The sequence below is a fragment of the Coregonus lavaretus genome (genome assembly GCF_964263955.1).
Source record: "Coregonus lavaretus genome assembly, chromosome: 32".
Taxonomy (NCBI): domain Eukaryota; kingdom Metazoa; phylum Chordata; class Actinopteri; order Salmoniformes; family Salmonidae; genus Coregonus; species Coregonus lavaretus.
Window position 1 is genome coordinate 21,198,411 of NC_140019.1, and position 7,106 is coordinate 21,205,516.

Sequence of the window (7,106 nt, forward strand, 5' to 3'; positions counted from 1 at the left end):
ATACTCATTGCTTGTAATGTCATCAACCATGTAACCAACCATGACGGATTGAGGTTTATGTTTTGAGTGCCTGCAAGTTAATCATCGAACCTACTCAAAGGTGATGATTTCTTAATTCAACATCCAACACTGTACATGTTCAAAGTCTACCAAAACTCTAATTCTTTGAAGGCCTCTGTTTTTGAAAGACACCTCTGCTGAGTCAATAACACTGGTTGGTTAACAGAGCTCAAAGACACAAAATAGATCAATAGTGTCTGAAGAACTCAGGTAAACTATCTAATGGAAACCAAATTGGTTGTCTAGTTTATTGTACAGAACTGGGGAGAGTAGAGACAGAGAATGAAGGGCATTGGCCAAGGGCAGGGGTCAGAGTATTTTCAATCATAGGGAATGGAGTCTGATTTTAAATTAAGAGTCTATCAGTCATGAACTAGAGACAGACAGGGCCAACACTGGCCAGCTAGGGAGATACACGACTATGGCTCTCATTCTAAAAAGCTCACAAGTTACCTTGTTATTTTCAGTTAAGGTGAACTAAATCGCCATATTGTGCTGCCTCTCCATTTAAGCTGTAAAAGAGACAGGGCTGTACAGTCCTACCTTTACATAGCTGGACACTCTTGGTGACAAAATCGTCCAACTTACTGGCTTAATGCTACTGTTCACTCAGGCTCCATATATAGTATAGTCATGCAGGAATATCCTGCAGTCTCTGGTAGCTAAATCCTTTAATAGAAATGGAGGTTGGCTGAGATCCCTTGAAGGATCTCAATTCATCTGTCTTGCAAATCTGCTGTGGAGTGACAGAGACACTAGCTTTGTAGACTGTACTACCCACGCTAGCTGAAAGATGGGAGACATGCAAGGTATGTTGGCTCCACTGTGGACCAAGAGCCACCACAGGCGCGGAAAATGTAATGAGGCAAGTATGTCTCTCTCTAACTCTAAGAAATGACAGTGTGGAAAGGTAGAGCTGAAATAAGTATTACAGAACCAAGCCCGTTGTGAAGTAGGGCAACTCTTGCTTGTAGTGATTAAAACTGTTCTTTATTCAATGAACACAAACATGTACTGGCATGCAGGCCTCATTTGAATGTCCAATTATTTCTGAAACCCCCCAAAAGGGTATTGAACGCGTAGTTCCATGGATAGGGGGGCGTCAATGTGGTCAATTGGGTATGGCAGAGTATGGCAGTCGCCCAGGCACGTGCACAGATAGGAGTCAACCTGTGCCCAGCACCTGCCCCGTTGCCCTCCCACCTGTCCCGTTGCCCTCCCACCTGCCCCGTTGCCCTCCCAACTGCCCCGTTGCCCTCACACTCACCAAGTGTCCTTTTGGGTGGTGGTATATTTAGACATTTTTGTATAACGTTTTATTGTTGTTGTTCTGAATCCATTGCCCGCAAGTTGTCGTGATGTCGTCAAGTTCGCCACCCCCCACCCCATCCGTTGGTTGCGCCTGATGGTCTGCCCTGTACAGCGCTTGCACTCACCAGGTTTTGCCTTTTTTCCAGTCTGCCATGTACTGAGACTGCGCACGCCCGATATCCAAACATGCATGGCTTGAGATGCGGTCACCGCCACCGGTCGAGTTTGTGTAGCTTGCTACCTAGTTTAAATATCAACAGTACTGCCACAGCAGCATAACATTTGATTAACACTTGATAACACTTGATTTGCATCATCATCAGTATTGGGTCTGGTTGGCTGATACGCGCAGCAGAGAGAGGGAGAAAGACAGAGAGGAGCGGCCCTCGTTTCGACCCAACTCCATCCCTTCTTCAGTCGGCAGCAGCAACACAGGTAGTCTAGACTCTAGCTAACCACCATATACTAAAATATCAACACAAGCCACTAGACAGCTAGCCATATATCTTGAGTTAGAAGATTATGAAGATTATATTATGAAGATTATTTAAGAGCATTGAAGATAAATCACAATCAGTAAAATAAAATTAAAAATCAAGCTATCTAACTGGCAGATTTACATCAATCATCAACATGAATGATCAGCTGACAGCCCAGCCTCTTTCCCCCAATCACATCTTTAGGAGGCACTGTAACTAATTTGCTTACAATTTGAGATAATGAGTGTGTTGTTGCAGAAATAAATAAGCCAAAAATATATATATTTGCTACAGAGGCAGATCGAGATATGAATTATGAAAGTGGCTATTTTTTAAGCTGGGGGTGCAGGGGGGTGGGGGTTCAGTTTGAGCACCTGCCATCTGAAAGGTCTGTGCACTGCCCTGCAGTTGCAATACCCCAGCTCAACACCAACCATTTAAAATAGGCTACTAAAATCATTCCAATCCCGATAAAAGGAAATCGGTATCAGTGAGCTGGCTTTAGGACCATGCAGACGGTTCAGAGCTGATGGGCAGGCTATTTGCCCAGTTGGCTGAGAGCACTGACTGAGGTATGGCTGAGAGTGCATCCATGCAGCTGCAGAGAACAGCACAACTTTTCTCTCAGAACAGTGCAGAGGTAAAGATGGCTGTAGTAGATGGCATGGATAGGTCCACTATATATTCAAAAGTATGTGGACACCCCTTCAAATGAATGGATTCGGCTATTTCAGCCACACCCATTGCTGACAGATGTATAAAATTGAGCACACAGCCATGCAATCTCCATTGACAAACATTGGCAGTACAAAGACCTTACTGAAGAGCTCATGGAATGCCGCCTTTCCAACACGTCAGCTCTTCACATTTCTGCCATGCTAGAGTTGCCCCAGTCAACTGTAAGTGCTACTATTGTGAAACGTCTAGGAGCGACAACGGCTCATCCGTGAAGTGGTAGGCTACACAAGCTCACAAAATGGGACCGCCGAATGCTGAAGTGCGTAGCGTGTAAAAATCTTCTGCCCTCGGTTGCAACACTCTTTACCGAGTTCCAAACTGCCTCTGGAAGCAATGTTAGCACAATAACTGTTCGTCGGGAGCTTCATCAAAAGGGTTTCCATGGCCGAGCAGCCGCACACAAGTCTAAAATCACCATGCGCAATGCCAAGCGTCGGCTGGAGTGGAAAGCTCGACGCCATTAGACTTTGGAGCAGTGGAAACACGTTCTATGGAGTGATGAATCACGCTTCACCATCTGGCAGTCCGACGGACAAATCTGGGTTTGGCAGATGCCAGGAGAATGCTACCTGCCCCAATGCATAGTGCCAACTGTAAAGTTTGGTCTGGGGCTGTTTTTAACTGTAAGTTGCTCTGGATAAGAGTGTCTGCTAAATGACTAAAATGTCAATGTAATGTAAATGTTTTTCATGGTTCGGGCTAGGCCCCTTAGTTCAAGTGAAGGGAAATCTTAACACTACAGCATACAATGACATTCTAGACGATTCTATGCTACCAACTTTGTGGCAACAGTTTGGGGAAGGCCCTTTCGTGTTTTATCATGACAATGCCCCCATGCACAGAGCGAGGTCCATACAGAAATGGTTTGTCGAGATCGGTGTGGAAGAACTTGACTGGCCTGCACCGAGCACTGACCTCAACCCCATCGAACACCTTTGGGATGAATTGGATCGCCGACTGCGACATCAGTGCCCGACCTCACCAATGCTCTTGTGGCTGAATGGAATCAAGTCCTCGCAGCAATGTTCCAACATCTAGTGGAAAGCCTTCCCAGAAGAGTGGAGGCTGTTATAGCAGCAAAGGGGGGACCAACTCCATAATAATGCCCATGATTTTGGAATGAGATGTTCGACGAGCAGGTATCCACATACTTTTGGTCATGTAGTGTAACTGCTGTTTGACTTGACATGAAACTAAACTAGAGTTTTAATTCCAGTGCTGAGCTAGTGTGTAGCAGCTATTTGCTGTATGACGTGTTTGTAGAATGTTAAATCCCCTATCGACTGAGGTGAATGAAGCTACAGCAGCCAAGGTGATAATGGCTTGAGTCAATTTTGCTTGTTTTTGCTGTTCTCCAAATAGCATTTTAATGTTTTTTAATTGTGTAGAAATGCAGTAAATGAGCTTCAGTTTTATGAAAAGCCCATCACTTTGCCATACACTAAGTTTAGCTGAAATGACGCCCTTGGGATAGGGCAATGGTTTTAACAGCGAAATCTCTGCCTATGCAGCATGCTGGGCGAGCTAAATCAAGTGCAATGAAAATCCCATAAATAAATAACCTCCAGACTATACTGTATTAGTCTAGTAGAGTGTCTTTTGTGAAGCATTATCCAACACAATAATGCTTTTTCAGTCATCCTTTCCTCCACCACTACATCACAGTCATTGGCTGTTATTGTCCGTTGGCCACAAGTCACACACGGGTATACCCACAACTCTTTTGTCATCATTTCATCAGCAACCAGAGTCTGTGTTGCTGCTTACTCATTAAACATTAGCAGAGTCAATAACAAATTCCACCATGGCCCCCTTCCACAGTGCAAACGCTGAGAAATACAGTATGTAAACAGTACCGTGCTACGCTGCTGGTGCCAGTACCCGGGAAGAAAAACCAGAGCCATCTTCGACCGACCATACAGTATCAATAACTGGGGCGTCCAGTGGTGAACCCACACAGTTCATTAGGTGTGTATTCTCTGGCAAATATGAAGGTCGGCTGTCCTTTTCTGCTCTCCTCTCTGCCGAGTGTTACCTGTAACTGCTAAATGTCAATGTGAAATATAAACTAATCTCGACTGAGTTCCCCGTCTACGGTTGGCCCTCTCATGGAGTCAGCGGTGGAGAAGTCGCATAATGACCACTACTGACTTCACACGTGCCCACCTAGGAGGAGCACGCATCCACAAATTACACATCTGGAGGATAAGATCGCTCAATGGGCATTTTAGGTCTCAATGTCTTCGGGTGTCTTCAGGTGTCTTCGGGTGTCTTCAGGTGTCTTTGGGAAATACGTTTTGAGAAATATAGTAAAAGCAAGATGTCCATACTTCTGTGACATCTGTTAAGGGTCTATAATACCTCAATTGTGCCCAATGTGAAACTGCATTTACTCTTTTTTAACATTTAGGCTACTCCCATATTTAAGTTTGCTTCTGGATTCACAATTTGGATATATTTCTGTATATATGTCCAACATATGAAGCCTATATGAACCTAAAGTCAGACTAGGGCAGATTCTCCATCATATGTAACCCTTAAGGTCCCTCCCACCAGTTCTATTCACCCTGCCGGGTGTTAAAGAAATGTGACACAGGTTAATCAATGCAGCACCCACAGGTAATGGGTGTTGACTAACAACTCCCAGGGAGTTTTGAACTAGTGTTATGCTTGCAATTACAAGCTTCTGCAATGACATCCTTCGGGGAGCTATTGAATGTTTCAAAGTAAACCTGCCTTGCAAAAGACCCCCTGTGTTGCAAGGGGCAAGGAATCCACTTAGAAACAACAGCTTTTCCTGACTTAATCTTTCTTTATTTGGGGCAATTCTCATCCTCTGTGACCAGTTGTTTATGAAATGACTTTTTCCTGTCTGGGTAAGTGAAGATTTCCCTACAGCAAAGTATGGCATTTTTTAAATTATTTGTGTGCAATTGTAACATTGTCTGCTTTTGCATGTCTGGATGGCTGGTAGCCTAGCGGTTAAGAGCATTGGGCCAATAATTGAAAGGTCGCTGGTTAGAATCCCCAAGCCAACTAGGTGAAAAATCTTTCGATATGCCCTTGAGCAAGGCACTTAGCCCTAATTGATCCTGTAAGTCACTCTGGATAAGTTAACTAAAATGTAAAACTAGTGAATGTTCCTGACTGTTTTATGGGTTTATTGAAAGAGCAAAACCAATAATTGATAGCTATAATATAACTTTAGTAACACAGCTACTTTAGTGTGTGATATTCCAGTGATATTCCGTCCCCAGAGGAGGCAATAAGAAAGTCAGAAGTAAGGCTATAAAGAGCTTAATGACTGCTAAGGGGAGTTATCTGGTTACCGGTCTGCTGCCCCCACACTGTGACTGGGAGAATAGTCTAGTGGGCGCACAGCACTCTGGGGCCTCCTTATCAGACCCCCTGCCTCCAGACTGCAAAAACACCTCCTGCTTCACTAAAGACAAACCTCAACGGACAATCCAGGATCGTTGCAGTGAGGAAATAGAAAAAGAGTTACAGTAGATGAAGCCGTTAGTAAATGTTAAATCATACACATGGCTAGCTGAGAGATGCAGTCTTGTTTCAACATTTCTACCAAACAGGTCAACATTTCTGTGTGAATTTTCCGAGATGATAGATGTCCTTTGTATGACTAAACATTGGTGCTGCATTTCAGAGGTTGTGCATACTGACAGACAAAACGATCATCCGTTATTGCAATTACTGTCATCATTCATGGAGAGCTGCTTTTCTTCTATCAGCTGTGTACTTGATAGTAGGGAGGCCCAGGGAGAGATATGGGACGCTTCTCAACTAGCTTTAGTTGCAGGTCATGCAATGGTTTTCCAAATGATAAAAAAGTTAAGGTGAAACTCCCAGTGACGCTGTAAGGTTTCAACATGCAATTTTAAAGAAGGGTAGATGTACATGCTTTCATGACTGACTAACAAGGTCACAAATGGAAGCCAGAGGAAAATAAGTTGATTTCATTCTTACACTTCTTTGTCTCTGTAAGGTAATGATTTGTATTTACTCTATTTCATTGCAGTGAACAAATCCAGTTTGATATATCTTAGATTGTCGTTAAGTTAAGAGGTACATTATGTGTGAAAAGTAAGTATTACAAAAGCTATAAATGCAAGCACATAAGAAGTGTTTCAAACAGAAGTGCACCACATGAATGCAAGCTACCACTGGTCCCCCCACCACCACCTCCACTACTGACCTCACATTTCCTATGTCACAGACACTTTGAATTTAAAAAAAGACAACACACTCTCACAAACATCTTATCCTCAGTGTGAATATCTCAAGAGCGCTGAATTATCACAACAGTTGCAAATCCATTGTCTGAAAGGTGAGGCAAAATTGACAATATTTATTTAATCTACCAAAACATAAATCAAGGGATTTCAGGGGCAGATTCACTAAAGGTAAGCTTTGGTTTGCCCAGGCCGTCACTTATACAGTTCACTGCAGACAATATCTAAGAAATAAGGCAAATATTTAACCTCGACTTGAACTTTCACT